This window comes from Saccostrea echinata, unplaced genomic scaffold (genome assembly GCF_033153115.1).
Source record: "Saccostrea echinata isolate AGI-Se365-2 ecotype Australia unplaced genomic scaffold, CSIRO_AGI_Sech_v1 ptg000044l, whole genome shotgun sequence".
NCBI classification, from domain to species: domain Eukaryota; kingdom Metazoa; phylum Mollusca; class Bivalvia; order Ostreida; family Ostreidae; genus Saccostrea; species Saccostrea echinata.
In genome coordinates this window covers 473,328-493,711 of record NW_026889793.1, presented here as the reverse complement: position 1 = coordinate 493,711, position 20,384 = coordinate 473,328, and the positions used below count along the sequence as shown (strand labels likewise).

General features: G+C 33.4%; 1 pseudogene; it reads right to left on the bottom strand.

Moving 5' to 3' along the window:
• Positions 1-1,691: 1,691 nt before the first annotated feature.
• On the bottom strand, positions 1,692-19,938 carry LOC133201418 (uncharacterized; annotated as a pseudogene).
• Positions 19,939-20,384: the final 446 nt, after the last annotated feature.

Below are 20,384 nucleotides of genomic sequence, written 5' to 3'. Positions count from 1 at the left end.
TAATGCATGTACATAGTTACCAAGTTTCCAATATTTAAGTAGTTCTCTTTCATTAATAGTATGATGGTTTATCCCTTCATGTCTTGGGCAGGTGATTTTTCCTCTCCCATAGATTTCGTTTTCCTGGAGAAAATATGAAAAATCTCCCTCAAGAACATTTTGATGCGTACACTGATACCCAGTTGTGTGTAATGTCATTTTACGAAAGTTTTCAGTCAGCCTCTTAAGATTTTTTTTCTAATAATGTTCTTACTTCTTTCGTAACTTGCGGATTTATTTTATTCTCTCCTTTGCTTAATATTTGAGCTTGAATGGTTGTCAAATTGACAGCTAAAACAATCAGATGGTCTTGAACTTTGAAACAAACAGCATTTTTGAATAGATACTTTTGTCCAGCATCCTCTGCTACTGTCCAATTTTCGTCTACCATGCAAGCAACAAGAAGTCGAAAGTAGAAGAAATGTGGAAGAAACCGAAAACGGAAAACCAAAACTGGGGTGCTTTGCTTCAGCGATGAGATGTACAGTTTTAATTTCTCATCAAATTCTAATTTGTTTACACAGGGTACATAATGTTCTTTTATACCTTTTGCAACTAACCCAAGGCGTTGCATGTAGTTTAAAGCCGCGTTGCATTTTCCGATGTCCATTTTATTTTTTTCCCAAATACTTTCTTAAAAAAAACATGGGAAAGATAACCACTTTTATAGAAGTGTTCGATCTTCCAGTGCAATGTTAACAATGCATATTTCTTTGTCAGAAAGTATGTCTAAAGGTTCTTTATCATTCTTTGGAAATCCGATGTAGAAACAGCGTGACCGGTCTAAATGTTTCTTTAAATCAGGTTCTTCTCGCAAGAGCTCCAGCAATTCATCATAAACTGATATTGTATCCTTTTAAGTTATATTCAAAACATAATGAAACAATCTTAATTCAAAAGTAATTAGGAACACTGTATGAGAGAATAACACTTTAATTAAAAAAATGTTCACAAACTTGTAATTATTTCCAAAAACATTACCTTTTTAAAATTATCAGCAATCTTTAAAATAGTTTATTATATTTTTTTTTATTTTTTTTTCTTTCAATTATTGAATATACGTATGATTAACATACACTTAACCATATAAAAAAAAGATAATTCAAGAGCCTTTCCTCATCGTACTCAGTAAAGACATGATATTAATAGCTCAGTACTGTATTTACATGTATATGACATAAGCATACCTTATTCTTTATCTCATCACAGTGTGTGACGATCGTAATTACAGGAGTATCGTTATCACAGTAGGTATGGATCGATTTCAACCAGAAAATAATGTATTCTACAATACAAGTGAGAGCAATCATGTACGTGTGAAAAATATTGTGGTATATTTTGATAATTATTTTGGTTGGAATATTACGCATACAAAAATTGTGTTAAATAAATTGATTGTTAGTGAAAAAAAGGTTCTTATTGCTTATTGTGTCTTCTGAAGAAGCTTTTTAAAATAAATATTTATCAATACATAGAGAGAGAGAGAGAGAGAGAGAGAGAGAGAGAGAGAGAGAAAGAGAGAGATGGATATTCAAGAAAATTTCATGATCACTTAATGTAAATTATCAATGTCCGTACTCAATTTGTGTTACTGTATTTTCAGAAAATTTAAAAAGTGTACACTATCTTGAAAGCACTTACATGCAGCTTAATTACTTTCCAGAGCCATGTACCAGGATTCTTTGATGATATTCCAACCAAGCCTTATATATTTTTTCATTAATGTAAGAGGAGCAGTCAGTCCTTTGAAAAATCCAAAGGATCATCCAGGTGTATACTGGAATAGATGACTTTCAGTGATATCATATATCGTTTTACTTCATCATCATTGTCATTTTTGAATTTGTGTCTTTAAAGCGCAAAATAACACTTGTGTCTTTGTCATATTTGTGAAAGATAGCATCCATTCTAGCTAATGCTTTTGACCTCTTAATGATGATTTCAGGTGTTTTTTTAGAGTCCAGGCGTATAAGCACACACTTTGCCTTTCGAACCATAAGTTCGATGTGCAGATCTGTAGGGATAGAAGAGTCTGGCCTCCCATGTGTATTTATTTACAGACCATGAATGGACTGATGTGAGGTCTGCAAGCTGTATAATGACTGGTGAAAGCACAGAAAACGCAAAATTCTAATGCATATTTTGATTTGTAATATACTGTTTTAAACGCCATCATTATACACTGCATGACTGTTGATAATCTAGTTCTATCAGAGATTTTACAAACTTCCTGGAATTCTAGGAACATTAATCCTATTTCCAACACCAAAACACCGTACTTGTAAACCTCATCATACCATTAATCTCATTTCTAGTACCGCCCGCGTGGCGCAGTGGTTAGAGTGTCTGCTCTAGAGTCGCGGAGAAAGGAGTTGATTCTTACGTCAAGGGTTCGAATCCCACTGTGGGACGTGGAGACGTCCTAAGGAGGAGACCGTATAAACCGAGGTCCCGTGTCGCAGTAAGTGCTCACTGCTCAATTGCACTGAGTGCCGAGTTTAGGCAAAAAAATTGCAGCTCTGTGGCGTCTCTATATGAGTGAAAAATTCCGAAACAAACAAACAAACAAACAAAAACAAAACAAAACAAAACAAAAAAAAAAAAAAAAAAAAAAAAAAAAAAAAAAAAACATTTCTAGACCGGTAGTTGGTTAACTTGAAAATGGGATGAGAATTTGAGATTATGTTTCATCCGGCAACATCAAATTTAAAGTCTTTTTGTAGGGTTTATTTGCTGGTGTTTTTTGAAAATATATTGTTTCAGAAAATTTTCAAGGACTTCAATATGCCATTCCTTAAGAACTGAAGGGTCTGACGGAGGTTGATTTGATTTTTCGTTATTTTTGAGGCCATATCATGAATACCAAAGTATTCTATGAGGGAGCTGCTATATACGACTTACATTGTAACAAAGCTTATGACGAAATACTTGTCATCATCATAATGATTTTTGACCTCTTCATGCACAAATGATCTGTTAATTTTGTTTTGTTTTTTTATTTAATGTTCCTTTGTTAAATACTTTCTTGTTAAAAAGAACTGTAAAAATCAAGCCCAGAATGTTTTTTTAATGTACGAAAAAGCTCAAATGAGATGGGATAGAGATTTCCAAATCTTTCTTTGGAAGTTATGCCCCACCTCTAAGAGTTTTTTGCACCAGAAAATCTCTCAGGCGTTAATTGATCACCACCAATTTGTACGGCATTTAAGGCACTTCAAGATTTTTTCATTCATTTCTGAACCAAAATCTAGATAAGCAGGAATATTTAGGAAGTACCCAGATAATTTTTCGACAAATTAACACTTTTCTGGTAAAATGTTACATTGATAAATCGTAAAAGCCATAGATAAAACATTTACTGTAATTACCTATTGTATAGACGTCAATGACTCTTAAGCTAAAAGAAGCACTCCACTACGACGTCATCACGTGAGACATCTATAAATAGAAAAATTGCCTTAATGAAAAAGTGGAAAGTTCAACACTACCCCGGGGATAATTAATTTCTTTTTGTAAAAATAATTATGTAAAAACATCTATGGGACCATGAAAAGTGCTGCTAGAATCATACTCTTCCGTCACAGAAAAAAACACATTCCAAAGTTTCGCATAACACCTCACCGAAAATTTTACATTATGCATATACTATCGAGGAATTTTATTAATTCATATTTTCCACACGATTCTAGCAGCACTTTTGAAGTCCTGTTGAATACAAACTTTCGATATGAATAAAAATTATGTTTCAAAGTATGCGGCGTAGTGCTAAACTTTAGCACTTTTGTTGTTATGGATGACAGAGGAAAGGCTGATCGGTATTACAAAAAAAACTGTCTTTATTATAAGAAAAAACTAGACTTTGACCCGTGCGTGCACGGGTTGACAATATTATGAATGCATCCATGTGCATATCGGACATTTACAAAATAGATACATCGACACATTCATATTGTAAGGTACTTTCGAAATAAACAATGAATGTGAATATAATTCTGTTTTTGTTTTGTTTTTTGTTTTTTGTTTTTTTGCAAAATTGTTGCGTTGCGGCATAGCGCAGAATGGGTTTGACCCCCAGTTAGCTATAAATCAAGTCATGAGTTCGAATGACGCCGGAGCTTACAGTTACATAAATGTCACCTTTCCAAACAAATTTAATAAAGGAAATTATAGATATTTATTGAAAATATGACAACAACAAAGAGTTGAGCACTGCTGATACATATCAAGCAAAGTAATGAAAATGAAGAAATGTGCTAAGCTGGTATTTTTACACAGTCAGTTATTAAACTAAAGATGTAAAAAATTTTGTAACAATTTTAACACTGCAGGTCTCAACTTGTTCAAAATATGACCTCAACAATAAAAGAGTTATTAAGCGCTGTTAAAACATATACTTTATATATACACAGGTAATAGACATGTTTATTATACTTCTGTTAAAATGTTTCCTATATAAAGTTAAGAAGGTAAAATAACTATCTTTGATAGTCTGAAAATTTCCACGCATAGCAAAGCTATACCCCTGGGTATAGTTTTTGCTACCCACCCCTCGGAAAATTTTCATGAAATTTTTGCCGCCAATTTTGATTTCCTATAATCAATCTATAGACTGATGATGTCATCATGACTTCAGTAGCATTGTGACGTCATCAAGTTTTCAGCTCATTCTAGCAGTGTTATCTTATTCCAAATACTTGTTCAAAACAATTATAATTATTCTTTTCATGTTTTGCCTGTGAAACTGTAGTATCAGGTAACACAAACCCTCAGAAATTATTATATACATCAGTATAATAAAACACTTATCCACCGGCTGTGAGTGGGATAGCTCTTTCATCAAACCCTTGACAGGAACTATTCCCCTCGGGCAAGCCCTCGGGGAATAGTTCCTGTCGCGGGTTTGATAAGAGCTATCCCACTCACAACCAGTGGATAAGTATTTTAAATAATCTGTAAAAGCAGAAATGAAAATGGACAAATATGCTATACTGGTATTTCTACACAATTTAGCAGATGTGAACCCCCCCCCCCCCCCCCCCCCGCAAAAAAACCCATACTGAATACTGATTGTTCTAGAGATCATAATAAAAATTAAGAATATCAAATGTACTCTATATATATATGATATTAATAGAATCATTCATCACTACGAGTGTGGGATAGTGAAATTCCACCGAGGGGACAAGATTCACGGTCTAGGACGAGGCTTTGCCGAGTCCTAGACCATGAATCTTGGCCCCGAGGTGGAATTTCACTATCCCACACGAGTATGTAATGAATGATTATTTTTCTCGCATTATCTTATCCAACATAACGGCCTGTCATCACCATTGAAAAATATATTTTTTTTATTTTGTATCCAATAAAAAATCTGAATACACCATCAAAGAGATCGTACCTGAAAATGGTTTACACAGGATGTGTAAACTCAAAAAATAAATTTCAAACCACTTAAATAATTCTGAATGATATAAACTGGAATTAAAAAAAAATATCCGATGGCGTACAATTCATTTCAGAAGAATCCTTCCGCGACCTACAAATAGTGCTATTTAAAAAGTGAAAACACAACAATCGTTTGAATGAAAATAAATTTGATTTAATAAATTAAACAACAGCATTTTAAGTATATGTGATATTTTTTAAAGACATTATTACAAATTTTATATTAGGAGCAATGTTTACGTTCAAAATGGGTCATTTGCATATATTGACCTACATATGCATTATATGCGAATCATGTTTTAGCTTAGCCTAGTCGGAGTCGGAGTCAATCACACGAACTCGTTTCCTGGATTGATAGGTATTGTTTGTGATATTAACTGTTATATTTCCATGAATTTGTGACCCGCTAAATATTGATCCCATAGATGTTGATGTCGAGCGCTGCATATTAACTTGGTTGTTTTGAGTTTCAATGGCGGTATTATCCGAAATTGGTGTCAAGTCGAAGAACGGCTGTGCGTGTGTCACTGTAGAGTTCGGCAGGGCTCTGGTTGATGATGATGTTTCAAAACGAGAATGGTTTTGTGTAGAAGCATTTGAGAATGGAACTAATGAGGATATATTGCCGGAGGAATTTGATAAAATGCTGCTTATTGCGTATTTCTGTGAGTCGTTTATTGTGCGGTAGTTATTCAATGACTGAATGTTTTTGTGACCTGTTACGTACACTTGTAATGTGTCAGGGACATTCGAATCCGTCATCCTTTGGACGAGAGTTTTACGGACACTTGTGTTGGTGATTTTCTTATTGTCAGGTAGGCCAGCATTTTTTGACATTCTTTTCATAAGGTCATTGAGTTTGTTGACGCCCATAGGGCTAAATATAAACCATCGATCCTGCATTCTAGGACGTTTTTCGTTAGTAACGACTGAAATGTAAAAGGGGTCCTCATGTTTTGAATATCCTTCGGGACGTTTATCTCTATACAAAATATAGGTTGATACGGGACATTTTTCAGGGTTGGCAGGGGTTGCATACATGCGAGGTGGGCACGCCCGGCTATCAGTGACATCCACGCCGGTTCTAGTCTTGGTGGCCCTTTCATGGTACTCTAAGTAGTCGAGTTGAAGTGCCTCATCCCTTTTTAGGACTACATCCCCCCACCTCATGTTACGGTGTTCAGTCCCCCCTCGCATACCAAAATACAATGTGTTGTTAAACCAAAGAGTGCTAATCAAAGAGGTTGGTGTAGCTTTTCCAAGTTGTTCAGTATTGTAAAGAGTTTCAATTTCATCAGATGTTAAAGAGTCGGATCTTTGGGGTTTATTTCCACGCCCTTGTGCTTTTAAATCCTTTTGTTTTGCCTTTAGGGCCTCTCTGCACTGCGCAAATTCAAAGCTTGTTATTAATGAAAACTGGTAACGATGACGTTTTAAGTGTCTTTCGAAGCTCCCTATCATTCCCCTAAGACTTGAGGGCTCATATTCTTCGCCAGATTTCGTGCGGACATTCACAATAAAGTTCGACAAGAGAGGGTCCAAGTCATCTGGGGGTATATTGTAAATTTCTCTTGACTCCCCTTTAATTTCAAAATACTCACGTAAAATGTTCAAATGGCCCATTGTTTTTCGTAAAGTATTTGAGTTTTCATTTGCCTCAATAAAAGTCGATGTTTCAACATTTTGGAATCGCACACTTGTACTTGCACCCTCCATGATTTATTATTATTTATAATTGCAGACGATATTTGTTTACATGTAAAAGTAGTACCGGTCACGGCGTAGTAATACACAGTGTAAGACAGAAAAATCTCACACTGCTGTCTCACACTGGACAGGTCTATCTAACACAGGTGATTATGCGAGAAAAGGATATTCTCTCATGTCTGTCTGTTTTGATAAAAATTAATGTAATATCCTTGAATTAGTCATATTTTGAATCGATTCGATTAAAACAAAAACCTCGGTTTTTGAATAATTTGATTCGATTTTTGGAAACAATATGTTTGCTTCAGTTGTGTTTAAACCTGTTATAGTTATTGAAAATTCGAAATAAATAGTAACCAATTTGAAAGTTTTTTTCATCTTTTATGATTCAACAAATGTAATGTTTTACTTTTTAGCTCACCTGAGCTGAAAGCTCAGGTGAGCTTTTTCTGATCACATTTTGTCTGTCGTCAGTCTGTCCGTCTGTCTGTCTGTAAACTTTTCACATTTTCGACTTCTCCAAAACCAATGGGCCAATTTCACAAAGCATTCTTATTTAAGGGGGATAAAAAATTGTTAAAATGAGGGACCACGCCCTTTTTCAAGGGGAAATTATTAAGAAATATTGAATTTTTTGTTAAATCTTTAAAAATATTCTTCTCAAGAACCATTTGGCCAGGGAAGTTGAAATTAATGTGGAAGCATCCTCAGGTAGTGTAGATTCTAAATTGTTAAAATCATGACCCCCAGGGATAGGGTGGGGCCTCAATGGGGGGGTTGAAATTTTACATAGTAATATGTAGGGAAAATCTTTAAAAATCTTCTTCTCAAGAACCTTTTGGCCAGGAATGTTGAAACTTATGTGGAAGCATTCTCAATTTTGTTTAAGTCTTAACATGACCTTTCATGACCCCTGGGGGTACGGTGGGGCCACAATGGGGGAGGGGTATCCATGGGAGTATTTATAAGATTTTTTTATGAATTTTCTTTTCCAAAACTATTTGACCAGAGAGGTTTTCTGAAATGTGAATTCATATAATGTACATTCAAATTTGATGATGACGATCACAGGGGGTCATGATAGGGTACAACCACAATGGGAGAGGGGGAAGCAATATATTTACTGTAAATTTTTTATATGAAGATCTTTGGAGAAAAATCTCAAAGTTAAAATATGTATAAAAAATTTAATATAAAAAACTAAATTTGTACAGATATTTCTGATTTGTTAAAGCTGTTTGGGTTAAAGTAATTGACCATAGTTGCTCAGGTGAGCGGTGTGGCCCATGGGTCTCTTGTTTATACTAAGTATAAAATATATGGGAAACATAAATTATCATTATCTTAGATAAGCCAAGCAAGGGTATCCTAAGAAGGAAAGTAGGAATTTGAAGGTACTTCTTGCTGCAATAATGAAGCCTTTTCCTGGGGGTGGGTGGGTGTGTGTGGGGGGGGGGGGGGTTACAACTCTTTTGGATCATACAATATCATTTTGAAATCATACAATGTAATCAGAAACATTTTAAAATAAATGTTTCTGATGTAATTATTCAGAGCATAAATTTTTCAAAAATATTTAGTAAAGTCTGAGTTTATCGCAATCTTTAAAGTTTACTGACCTTGACCGATTTTATTTTGGGACAGCCAATGAGAATTTGGGAGCGGATCTTGAACTGAATATGGGAATTTTTCTTATTTCATACGTAAATAATGCAGCAAAAATAAAATACCTACCTCATAAACATTTATATATCTGTTTAGTGATAACAAAAATTAATCTACTGCAGTATTAAACGTTTTCAATCAAAAGTCATTACATCACATGAGAACTGTCATGGCTGCTGCAGAAGACAACTTGTTTTTACGCTGGTGTATTTCTTCTTGTGGCGATTTGATAAAACATAAGTTTGTTTGCTACGATTAATAATTCATTTCATCATTGAATAAATATTTTCACGATCTTAATTTTGTCCCACCTCATAGTTTTGAGATTTACTATGCATGGATTAAATTTTACAAACGATCGATATTTTAGCAGCATTGATAGAATGAACTGTACAGGCCGCAAAGGCTGACTTCAGACTACCTATCAAGCGTAGTTACCATGACAACCTTTACATATTTAGAAGAACAGGTTGTCCCTTCTATATAACGTACCGGAGATCAATAACAATAATTTACATATTTCACCCACTTATTTTTTTAAAGTAAAAGAAATTTTTGGAGGTGAAGTTACAGATCTCAGTAGTGAAGGTAATAGTAAACATGGCGAACAAATTCAAGTTGCAATCATTTAGACACATTTCAAATTGAAAATATCGGTTATATTGACGTTATTTAATTATTTCGATTTATTTCAAAGTTAAGAAATGAAAATAATGTAATTATAATTTTTGGCGGAAAAACAATGCCTACTTCACTAATATGTGATTCTAGCTGGAGTTGTAACACACACACACCCTTTCCCCTAAAAAAAGCATAAAAGAAAGGAAGGATAAAATAAAATCGGGTAGTTACATTAATATGGCTCCTACGATCATGAGCTTTTTGCCTCCGTTGAGATGACCAGAGACATAAATAACATATAATAAATGTGTCTCCGAGATGGCGAATGAATACCCACGTGGCCACAACATCACATAAACTCAGAAACGATAATACAAATAGTGTAAATTTTCATTGGAAATTTGCTTTATATTTTGTTCATATATATTTATGATATCTTATTAGAGAAATTATAAAATAACAAATATATATCTACTTAGTACAAATTACCCTTGTCTTCTCTGATTTGAACACCGTGATTTAGCGTGAATGTAATGCGCACGCGCAAGATTGTAAAATCCAAAAAATCCAGATGATTTCCGGAATTTTTTCGGGAATTTTCGTTGATTATTAATTAGCGAAGCTTAATTGAGAAAAAATAAAAACAAATTGGTAATCTTCAAGTACTAATGATGTTTAAAATATATAAAACGAAAGACAGTACTCTTCCGATTTATCGGTATTAAAGACCAAAATTCGAGTCTATAATTTTAATATAGTAGTATAGATGATACGAATAAATCAGCGTACCTGAATCTTAAATTCCTTATGAATCACACATGATATTCATGGTATATGCTTTTAAACTCCTATATCATATATTTGTTTACATGAATTCTCGTTAGTTTCATTTTCACTCGGCAAATATTTGATCAGCAGTTATGACGTCATGAGTTTGGTATTTAACCCCCGTGCCAATTACTTCGCTTTTTATACCATCCAAAAATGACAAGGCTTAGTTTATATAATGTTTTACATGTTTCTATCAGTTCCTTAAATCTGAAATAAAACTTCAAATACGGATTTTAAGAAATCCTTATCTCTAAAGTTCACATCATACAGGTAACTATGACGTCATTTTGCATAGGCAAGTAGAATATCTGGGTGAAGCCTTAACATACCCGCGATAAGAGTCTAAAAGAGCTAGGTTCATTTTGTGCTTAAAATGGTCCTGTATATATACCAATTAATTATCAAACATTCTATGTTTCATTTCAAACAAAAACTAGAGACCAAGTTCTTTCAGTTCCTATTTAAAAAGTTTCCTCTGAAAGTCCAGGTATTGGAAAACAGGCTCTGCGATATTGCAATGTTCTTGAATTTTAAAGAAAACGGGTTTATTTGAGTACTTTCAGCGAAGAATAAAAATATTATCACACTCCTTGATCCAAAAAATAAAATATGTTTTATAATCTTCAGAAACAGTTCTATCATTAATAGTTGCATATTTTAGATCAAAGGTTGCGCTCTATATGATATATTGAAATTGTCATAAAAGTTTTGCCGTTTTTGGAATATTTTTCAAGACATGGTAAAAATGACGTCACTCATAACGCCATAATGCATTAACTAACCAGAAAATTAAATCATTATTTATAGATATACAGTCACCAAGGGTATAAATGATATTTAATGCTTTGTCAACTAAAACTTAGCAGTTTCATTTTTTCAGAAATTCACAGGGCCAGAAAAGGCCCTAAGTGATCCTTGTTCTTTTGACCACATCTACTCAGCATTGCTCAGTGGATGGTTGAACAGGGAGGAGAATGGATAGGTTTTTCTTTTGGACAATGTCAGGGTATTCAGGATCAAAATCACCAGTAGTAAGAAAGACATTGCTGGAATTAGCTCCTTGGCTACTCTAGCTATGTGACAGGAATAATTAGTCTTCAAAAGAGCAACATTCTAATTCAAATTCTAGATTTCTTGTTTTTTTAAAGAATTTTTAAATCATAAACTATTTGTAATTCCATTTTTGAATGTTTTACTTGATTTTCTTCATGCAGACATTAGCCAACTGAAGTAGCAATGTAAAATATAAAAGAAATGATGTATAGTCATTAAATAGAAAGATAACCGAAATGTAAAAAGGTTCAGAGAAAGGTGAAAAAATACGCATGAAAGAAGAACAAATATATATGTAGTTGCATAATTATAAGAATCGAAGTAATATAAAAATACATATAAGAAAACAAATAGATGAGTTAATAATTCATGGAGACTACAATATTCGATTTTCCTTCACCTTTTGCTTATAATATTACATTAAACATCAATTTTGCTATGTAAAACAAGTACATCGTATGTTTGAAGAAAACCACATGGGGTGAATTCACTCAGAATGTCCAGAAAATTGGGATGAAACAACTCAGTGCAAACAGGTAATCGGGGCGAAACCACTCGGAATCCATGATATTTAACGGGAGGAGGGGGGCTAAAAAAGCAAGTTGTATGCTCTTAGTTTTAGTAAAATCCGTTTCATTGCAAGCTAAAATGACCTGTGATATAGAGGGTCATCAAAGCATTGGTAATAGGTGCTTCCGCCCAATGATCTATAGAGCCTAATGTTAACACCAGAATCCCTGCCCCTGAAGTCATAAAATTTCACAATTTAAGTTAATTAAAATTGGTTGAAATTGGTTTCTGTATTCCAGAGAAGGAGCTAAAATGTTCAAATGTTAATGGATGATGCATTAATGTGCACGATGGACAAGACACTCTCAGATTAAAATGGATACATGTAGTAATAGGACACCTCAGTCAAATGTAGGAAAAGTTTCAATTTTTTTTTATATTGGTTACCTTCTCATGTGTTTGTTCGTCTTTTAGTGTTATCGCAAGTACTATCTGCACCAGGCTGAGTTCATGGTATCTTTCTTCATTAGAATTGCATAAAGAAGCCCCAGCTTTGGTGTAAGACCAAAAAATTAGCCTTGCCATAATGCAAAGTAAGATATTTGCCAGCAAAGGCTTAGCATCAACAAACTCCTTCAAAATATCTCCCCAGTGAAAAGTTGTAAATTTATCATATGATTTTTCATAAAGAACAGACTTATTATTTGTTACATTTGATGCTGAAGAAATTAATTCAATTAGGATATTTCTACTGAATGCGTCCCATGTTGGCTTGATGTTCATTACCTTTCTGGTAAGAACTAAGTACGTTATGTATTATTCAAAGGCCCACAATTTTTCGTATTTTGATATTATATATACTATGTACATGTAGAAGGAGACTGGTAGTTTTGATATATGCATAACAAAATTTCGCAAGTACGTTGATTAGAGGTATTCACAGGATTAAAACATCCGTTCTTTCCGGAAATTGCTATTTTTTCCACTATTTTTACATCAAATTCTAAAAATTGAAGTAGTGCACACCCCTCGAGCAAAATAAAACATATATATCTGAAAAGTAATTTGATAAAAGACAAGCAAAAAAAATGGGAAGAATTTTCTCGAGGAATGTGCAGTATGTTAATTTTGACATTTCATGACTATTTCCGGTGGCGGACACAAAGTTAGTCGAGAGGCGAATTCTTATATAGGAGTAATTATAATGGTGTATTTCGAGTAATAATGTTAAAAGATAAATTTATCATTGAATGACAATATTTATATTGCCCATACAAATATATTTGTCATGAAAATAGCATAAAAACCAAAAAATGTTCTATAGAAACGACAAATTGCGATATTATTTTATACAAATAAGCCTTACACTTGATAAATGTTGCCAGCAAGAAGGGGAGGGATCAATTTAATATACTAGAGCAATAAAATAAAAATTTTCATCTGACAAATGAAATCACTAAAAGTATTATTGCAGAAAAGAAAATGCTTAAATCCTATCGCTCATTTTATTTGGCTACTGAAACGGCTTAGTTGACCTCTGCATGTATGTAAATAAATTACGCAATAAACTCAAAGATGACGTCACAAAACGTTCCCTAGCTTGCAACACATTTTTTTTTTTTGGATGGGGGGGGGATAAATTCCCAATCTTTTGGATGCCGTTGGTCAGGACTGATCCGATAAATTAATATTCTTAAGTCTTGTATTTTCAGTCATTTATACAAGTGCACAGTTGATGTTTCAATATATTTTCAGATTTTATAATTCCTCGCACAATATAAGCGTTTTGCATCTGCATAAGTTTATATTGTAGACACTGTCGATAATATTATGCATATAAAAACAAGGGCTCATATATATTTCACCTAGTAAAATTTATTTTTTACCCGTATATTCTACTTAAGATCATTCCAAATATATAAATTCAGAATAAGTGCACATGAATTGAGAATTGAACGTGGTAGATATGAATATACAAAAGATATTAATGGGAAAAAGATCCCTCTAGAAAGAAGTCGACGGATATGTACTCTTTGTAATTCAAATTGTATTGAAGATGAAATCCATTTCCTTACAAATTGTTTTTTATATAATGAAGAAAGGAAAGTTTTGTTCAACTTTTTAAGTGACAATTATAAAAATTTCAACAGTCTGTCCAACAATCAAAAATTTTTATGGATTATGACAAATGAAGATCACAATATATTATTTAAACTATGTGACTTTTTATCCAAATCTTTTATTAAGAGAAAAAACCTCATAAAAAAATAATAAAAGTAAAAATGTTAGAAAATACATAATTTTTCAATTCATGTGTACTTCAGTCTTTACTACTAATGTACTTTGCATTTTTTTTTTTTTTTTATATTCTATCTTATAAACATTAAGTCTGAAAATGCATGTGCATTAATTGTCATTTTATGTTGATGCCCCCTACCACAATGTGTGTATATGTGTGTATGTATATGTATATGTATGTGTATGTATGTGTATATGTATATGTGTATGTATATGTATATGTATATATATATATATATATATATATATATATATATATATATGTATATATATATATGTGTGTGTATGTGTATATATGTATGTATATGTATGTATGTATATGTATGTATATGTATGTATATATATGTATGTGTGTGTGTATGTGTGTGTATGTATGTATATGTGTATATATATGTATATATACATTGAAGAGTCATATGTCTATTTTATGTACATGTTTATATAGGTGCATGTATGTCTAAATGATTTTTTTTTTTCTTTCAACTATATTTTAGGCCTTTCTCTTGTAAGTTTGTTCTCTTTATGCTCATTTGGGCACTGAATTAGTAATAAAACATATCTTATCTTATACCGGAGTTGTAATTTCTTATCTGTCGAGGATCCAGTGAAGTTAAAAGAAGACTGGAATGAGAAAGCGACAGAAAGGTCAAAAAAGAATTTCGGAGAAAAAAAAAGCTGTATCGCATGAGGGGTTCACTTTTCAGCAAGGTTACCTGTCACTAAATTCTTTCACCCCATTTCGGCGGTGTATGTGTATCACACAATTTAATAAAAGTATATACTGTGGAACAAAATTATCTGTCAGTGTGGACAAGTCTGAAAACAAGTTATATATCAGGCACGAAGAATCAGGGACGCACGGCCACTTCCCACTTTTTTTCCAAACTTTGAAATTGACTACCCCCCCCCCCCCCCTCTGTTTGCTGTAGCATAGGTAAAGTTTAGAAATATAGGTACTGGGCGAAAAAAAATGGTTGTAAAAAAAATTGTGAAAAAAGTTTGAACCTACTGAGACACGGGGCCTCGGTTTTTAAGGTATCATCCGAAAGACGAGCAACTTTCACTTCAAAGTGCCGAGCGCTTGACGAAGGAACAGTTGCTACCTATTTTTTATCGACTTAGGTCGGTTGCAGACGTGATTCGAGCACACGACCTTCCGATCACGGAGCGAGCGCTCTACCTGAAATGGATAGAAAAGCAGGCATAAAATTTAATGCCTATGATCTTTCTCTTCATTGGTTTGTTATCGAAGGCTTACATTACTTACTTAAAGATAGGCTCTCATATTGAGCGAAACTTCAAGCAACAGTATTTATCTATTATTATATGTACGTATTTTTAAAAAAAAGATTGTAAAAGTGTTCTTCAAAGAAAGTAAATGTTTATACATGTTTATTATTTTTTTTTTTATTATTATTATTATTTATTTATTTTTTTTATAAGCTATACTAAATTGGTGGAAAAAGCCTCAATAAGTTGCTAAAGAAAATGCGATAGAAAGTTGCCTATGCCAACTATCCAAAAGAAGTACTACATCTCTACAATGTACTAGCTTGTAAAGGGGAAAGGGGGGGGGGGGTGGACTTGATTCGTGCATTTGAGAAGGACCATCCGGTGACATATAAAATTATTAATCGAATGACATTACTATTTCATTTTTTTTTTTTGAAACTTTTTCAGATGACGATAGAAACGTTTTAAACACATTTTGTTTAGATAAATTCGTGAATGACGCCTCGACTTGTTGGAAAGGATGGGCTTGGGAATTTGCCCTTTCAATGTTATCTATTAATTAAAAATTCAAATACTTTGGAAAATATCTTTAATACTTTCTCATAAAATTTTGTAGGGAATCTGTCATTCTATAAAACAGTGTTACAAATTTTAATGCAATCTTAAAAACAAATCAAGGAATTCGCATAAAAAATAGTCTAGCTTTTAAAAATGAAACTCTTGCTTGAAGTAGAATAATCGAATACTTAAAATAAACGTACAATTAAATATGCGTTACGCATCTCTCTCCCTCTCTCTCGTTTTAAAATTATATAAATTAATCTTTCATTTAAAAAAAATATGTACGCATATTGTCGGACCCAAAAACCAAAATGTTTGTCGAACACCAAAATGCAAATGAGATTTAGCTGATCCCGCCCACAATTATGACGTAAGCGGTCCAATTTCTCATCGGCAGTTCTAAATATCTTACTACGCGGCCAAATATCGATTTTTCTTTTATGACCGCTGAGTACAACAATTTTTAAAGGTATTACAAAATTTTGTGTTGTAACCAATTTTTAAAGGTATAACAAAATTTTGTGTTGTACTCTGGAAATCTTCATAATAAACTCTGAAAATATTGTAGGGAGCAAATGTCAAAAGCGATTTGTGCACATTTGTATAAAAGATAGAAGCTGTATTCGAATAATTAAAGCTCTGTATCAGACAAGGGCGGTCTGTGAGAAAATGGATTATCTGTAAAAATCTGAACAGAAACTTTGAGTTGGTAAAGTCATGGAAATAAAAAGGTTCTTCACAGTTGCTGATCTTGTAATGCACAGTTACGCGGTAAAATAAAAAAAATTATAAAACATGGACAAACAAAATTAAATTATGCTACTGGTACGATTGTTAGCAAAATAAATTAAATTTGATAGAGAAACGTTTTTAATAATTGGCTATTGGACCAAACTGTGTGAAATGTAAAGGGGGATTTAAAAAAAAAAAAAAACACCATGCCACAACGTTTTTGAAGTCATAATGTAGCTTCTGGGTTACCAAACATGTTTATTTTAAAATTAAGTAAATTAATTTCTGTTCATTGAATGGAATGAAACTTCACAGATCAACAAAATAAACATTTTTTATACATGTATGAAAAAAATGTGTTCTTTTTTTTTTTTTTTTTTTTTTTTTTTTTTTTTTTTCTTTTTTTTACTATTTCTTGAGAGTAATATAACGAACTTTCCAACAAACCTCGTATTTGCGTAGCGTCGCTAGGTTGACGTCATAACGTCATAATGTTATTTTCCAAATAAACTATCTGTATTCTGATAGTTTTGTCGGAAAACTGATTTGATATAATTACAAGAATTAAACTGAATTAAATAGAGGACGTCTTAGACATGCTTCAAAAAAATCTTCGTCAGAATTGGGGACAGGGCCGATTTGGTACATAACGTACTTCCTTCTTTCTTCAGCATCTCCATGTAAGATGGTCTCCAGCAGTTTTCCCCTCTGTCTTGCACTGATGCTGTAGTCTGCCTATATAGTATGTGAATCTCTACTTAAAACATGGAAAAAAAAATAGCTGGTTCTCTAATCCACATCTTTATATCACTTTCATGCACTTTTTTTTGTTATGAGTACACACTAACATGTACATAAATGTACTGAAAAGGGGTTTTCTTTTTAAACATTTCTACAGCTTCATTACCGTATATGAAATACCTATTAAACCATAATTTCCTGTGACTTTTTATTGCCTATGATTCAAAGTTCAAAGTAGGTGTTTGAGACAACCTTGACTTGATGGATACTGATGTTTGTATCTCAGGGTCAGTTATTTCTGCAAACAAGGATTTACTCCGTTTGAAATGTTGTCAACATGAGTACCCTGCCATAAATGAAATAGTACATGAATGCTTTATATAATGTAATAAACAGTTACATGTGACATTTCTTTTACAACTTTTGCTAAATATTTACCAGTCCTAATTTAGCCATGCTTTTCATACACATGCTTTGCACATTCCTTCCCAAACTCGACTGAATAGTCCATTTTCGAGTCACAGTATTCCGGCAGGATTCTAACATTTATTTTGTACTTAAGTCACGTGATTTTTATACAAATGCGGGCGCATCACTTCCGGTGAATTTGTTGACATTAGTAACAATTCTTCTGCTTCAAAATGCCTCGTTATTACTGTGTTGCCGAAAGGTTTTCGTAGGATTCGAGGAAAAAAGGGAGATACGGCTTTATGGCTGATGAGGGATTTTTTTTTTCAATTTCCAACGTCAAAACACCAGAAACTTCGTCGGAAATGGCTTGAGCTGTTAAGACGTTGTGAGTTTGATCCCTCGCGTCATTATAGAATGTGCTCTAAGCATTTTGTGGAAGGGAAACCCACACAAGACCACCCATATCCCGAGCTGTTTCGTTATAACAATTGCAAATGCTCGCTTGGAACCCGTGGAACGGCTTCCATTGAGAAGAGATCTGCTCAGCAAGCTACCATTGAAGCCCACTGGTGAGTCTCGTCACACACTTAAAACAACGGGTTTTCTTTTACATGTATGTATCCCAGATCATTGTATGACTTCTTTTCAATAGTTTAAACACTATTCGGTGAAACCGGAGGGGACTATAGGTTTCCTCTGAGTCTGTCCATCCGTCTGTCCGTCTGTCTGTCTGTCCGTCTGTCTGTCTGTCTGTCCCTCTGTCTGTCTGTCAGTCTGTCCCACTTGGTTTTCCGCACTTTTTTCCTAAACGCTTGCAGATATTGAGCTGATTTTTGGTATGTGAGTGTATCTTGATGAGTTACAGAACAAGTTTGCATTTCGTTCCGCTTCATTGATTTTTGACGGAATTACGGCCTTTTCAATTTTTAAGGGTTTTCCGCAATTTTCTTCTAAACGCTTGTAGATATTGAGCTGATTTTTGGTATGTGGCTTTACCTTGATTAGTTACAGAATGAGTTTGCATTTCGTCCCGCTTCATAAATTTTTGACGGAATTATGGCATTTTCAATTCTTAACGGGAACCAGATTACACTTGCCGGTAGAGGACTAGTATTGCTAATGCAATACTCTCAGAATGCTTGTTCATAAATAAATTTAGTCTTTTGTAGGATGAAGATGAGGGGAAACAGCCTTTTCCATTCCCTGAGGAGAGAGAAGTTACTGTTCAATCCATAATGCCAATAAAACAAATAGCAAGTACATTGACATACACAGCTTAGTTTTCAATAGTTGTGAAGAGTGCAAAAACAATCAATATGCTAATAAAAATCCCTTTTTATCTATTTAGCATCCCTTGATCATTATTAAAGACGATGAAGACAAGCATAACTTCTTATAATTATTTATTTTTGAGTTGGCGTTTGTGGCCACGACCTACATAATACAGTATATACTTTATTTAATCGTATATAACATTAATCCTTATAAACTTTATAATCCTTATCCTTATAAACCTTAGAATCCTTATCCTTATAAACCTTATAATCCTTATCCTTATAAACCTTATATATCCTTATCCTTATAGACCTTATAATCCTTATCCTTATAAATTCCTTAAAATGTGAATAGTGACAACATTCATACTGGTACTGGGTGAGCAGATACTCAGCAGAAGTTGTGAAAAAATACTTGTATCATAGAAGGCGTCTCGAATAACCGCAGTGACTCTCCCTCAAGTTTCTTTATGTGTAGGTAGTGACGAATGGAGCTTCTATCACTCAAGTATGACTGTCTAAACCGATGTCTCTCACATTTCACATGACACAGATCATTGTTGCCTGAAAATATTTAGGAAAACTACTGCAGAAAATTGCATTGGCAAGATAGATTAATTTGATAACTACATTACTTAATATTATAATGAAGGGGATTGGGAGGGTGGGATTTTTAAGCTACGAGACAAACAACACCCACTTCTCAATCCAGCTGTAACAAATATTGTGACTTCAAACATAAACAGCGTTAACGTCATCTACAGCAGGGCATTACGCACAAATCTGAGGCGCGGATCTCATGCACAACAGTAACCATCGCTGTAATAATTGGATTTATTTCGTAAAGGAAATAAATCTTATTATTAAAGACGATGAAGACAAGCATAACTTCTTATAATTATTTATTTTTGAGTTGGCGTTTGTGGCCACGACCTACATAATACAATATATACTTTATTTAATCGTATATAACATTAATCCTTATAAACTTTATAATCCTTATCCTTATAAACCTTAGAATCCTTATCCTTATGAAACTTATATATCCTTATCCTTATAAACCTTATAATCCTTATCCTTATAAATTCCTTAAAATGTGAATAGTGACAACATTCATACAGGTACTGGGTGAGTAGATACTCAGCAGAAGTTGTGAAAAAATACTTGTATCATAGAAGGCGTCTCGAATAACCGCCAAATGGTTGTCCGATGAAAAGGACAACCACCGCCAACAAAGTTAGGTGGAATGAGAGACGCAAAGTA